Source organism: Bison bison, unplaced genomic scaffold (assembly GCF_000754665.1).
Source record: "Bison bison bison isolate TAMUID 2011002044 unplaced genomic scaffold, Bison_UMD1.0 scf7180017864130, whole genome shotgun sequence".
NCBI classification, from domain to species: Eukaryota; Metazoa; Chordata; class Mammalia; order Artiodactyla; family Bovidae; genus Bison; species Bison bison.
The window spans coordinates 1435909-1439047 of NW_011494702.1; positions in this window are offsets into that span (position 1 = coordinate 1435909).

Below are 3139 nucleotides of genomic sequence, written 5' to 3' on the forward strand. Positions count from 1 at the left end.
TTAATATTACATGAGTTAAATATAGAAATTAAATATGAAACCTATTTTCTTGAAGAAAACAACTGTTCAACAATTTTTCGAAAATAGCTGTTGAAAATTACACCACTTTTTCATTGCTGACTTTAGGCATACAGTGACTTTATTCATCCCAAGGCACAATATAAATACATACTGGAAGTGATATTTATACATTACAATATCAGAGACTCATTCACCATAACTAAGTTTCCTATGAGAGAGAGATTATCATGTGGAAAAAAAATTGAAATATGTGTTATATCTAAATGAACCTAAACATTTTATTTTGCATATTGACATGGAGAGAGGGGGTAGAGAAGCTATGTTTCTATGATCTTCAGATTGTTTTAGGGACATACTCTTTACACATGTGTCTAAGCCCTCACATGTTCATCTTTTACTTTACATACAGAAAAGGGCATTTTTCTGTATTATTGTTAATTTTGTTTTCTTTTTTTAAATTTTATTTTATTTTTAAACTTTACAATATTGTATTTTGCCAAATATTGAAATGAATCCGCCACAGGTATACATGTGTTCCCCATCCTGAACACTCCTCCCTCCTCCCTCCCCATACCATCCCTCTGGGTCGTCCCAGTGCACCAGCCCCAAGCATCCAGTATCATGCATCGAACCTGGACTGGCAACTCGTTTCATATATGATATTATACGCATTTCAATGCCATTCTCCCAAATCATCCCACCCTCTTATTCTCCCATAGAGTCCAAAAGACTGTTCTATACATCAGTGTCTCTTTTGCTATCTCGTATACAGGGTTATTGTTACCATCTTTCTAAATTCCATATATATGCGTTAGTATACTGTATTGGTGTTTTTCTTTCTGGCCTATTTCACTCTGTATAATAGGCTCCAGTTTCATCCATCTCATTAGAACTGATTCAACTGTGTTCTTTTTAATGGCTGAGTAATACTCCATTGTGTATATGTACCACAGCTTTCTTATCCATTCGTCTGCTGATGGGCATCTAGGTTGCTTCCATGTCCTGGCTATTATAAACAGTGCTGTGATGAACACTGGGGTACATGTGTCTCTTTCAATTCTGGTTTCCTCAGTGTGTATGCCCAGCAGTGGGATTGCTGGATCACCAGGCAGTTCTATTTCCAGTTTTTTAAGGAATCTCCACACTGTTCTCCATAGTGGCTGTACTAGTTTGCATTCCCACCAACAGTGTAAGAGGGTTCCCTTTTCTCCACACCCTCTCCAGCATTTATTGCTCATAGACTTTGGATCGCAGCCATTCGGACTGGCGTGAAATGGTACTTCATAGTGGTTTTGATTTGCATTTTTCTGATAATGAGTGATGTTGAGGATCTTTTCATGTGTTTGTTAGCCATCTGTATGTCTTCTTTGGAGAAATGTCTATTTAGTTCTTTGGCCCATTTTTTGATTGGGTCATTTATTTTTCTGGAATTGAGCTGTAGGAGTTGCTTGTGTATTTTTGAGATTAGTTGTTTGTCAGTTGCTTCATTTGCTATTATTTTCTCCCATTCTGAAGGGTGCCTTTTCACCTTGCTAATAGTTTCCTTTGTTGTGCAGAAGCTTTTAAGTTTAATTAGGTCCCATTTGTTTATTTTTGCTTTTATTTCCAAAATTCTGGGAGGTGGGTCATAGAGGATCCTGCTGTGATGTATGTCGGAGAGTGTTTTGCCTATGTTCTCCTCTAGGAGTTCAGAATCCAATAACACATTAAAAAGATAATACACCATGACCAAGTGGGCTTTATCCCAGGGATGCAAGGATTCTTCAATATCCACTAATCAATCAATGTAATACACCACATTAACAAATTGAAAAATAAAAACCATATGATTATCTCAATAGATGCAGAGAAAGCCTTTGACAAAATTCAACATCCATTTATGATAAAAACTCTCCAGAAAGCAGGAATAGAAGGAACATACCTCAACATAATAAAAGCTATATATGACAAACCCACAGCAAGCATTATCCTCAGTGGTGAAAAATTGAAACCATTTCCTCTAAAATCAGGAACAAGACAAGGGTGCCCACTTTCACCATTACTATTCAACATAGTTTTGGAAGTTTTGGCCACAGCAATCAGAGCAGAAAAAGAAATAAAAGGAATCCAAATTGGAAAAGAAGAAGTAAAACTCTCACTGTTTGCAGATGACATGATCCTCTACATAGAAAACCCTAAAGACTCCACCAGAAAATTACTAGAACTAATCAATGATTATAGTAAAGTTGCAGGATATAAAATCAACACACAGAAATCCCTTGCATTCCTATACACTAATAATGAGAAAACAGAAAAAGAAATTAAGGAAACAATTCCACTCACCATTGCAACAGAAAGAATAAAGTACTTAGGAATATATCTACCTAAAGAAACTAAAGACCTATATATAGAAAACTATAAAACACTGGTGAAAGAAATCAAAGAGGACACTAATAGATGGATAAACATACCATGTTCATGGATTGGAAGAATCAATATAGTGAAAATGACTATACTACCCAAATCAATTTATAGATTCAATGCAATCCCTATCAAGCTACCAACGGTATTCTTCACAGAGCTAGAACAAATAATTTCACAATTTGTATGGAAATACAAAAAACCTCGAATAGCCAAAGCTATCTTGAGAAAGAAGAATGGAACTGGAGGAATCAACCTGCCTGACTTCAGGCTCTACTACAAAGCCACAGTCATCAAGACAGTATGGTACTGGCATGAAGACAGAAATATAGATCAATGGAACAAAATAGAAAGCCCAGAGATAAATCCACGCACATATGGACACCTTATCTTTGACAAAGGAGGCAAGAATATACACTGGATTAAAGGCAATCTCTTTAACAAGTGGTGCTGGGAAAACTGGTCATACACTTGTAAAAGAATGAAACTAGAGCACTTTCTAATACCATACACAAAAATAAACTCAAAATGGATTAAAGATCTAAACGTAAGACCAGAAACTATAGTTTTGTTTTAAGTGCAGTTTGAATACAATATGACCAGAGACCTTAAAAAGTAAAATAATGGGTACAAATTACTTTCACATCTGGTATGGTTTTTTTAAATGGAATGAGAATACAGACTAGGTTTGAGATATATATATATATATATATATATA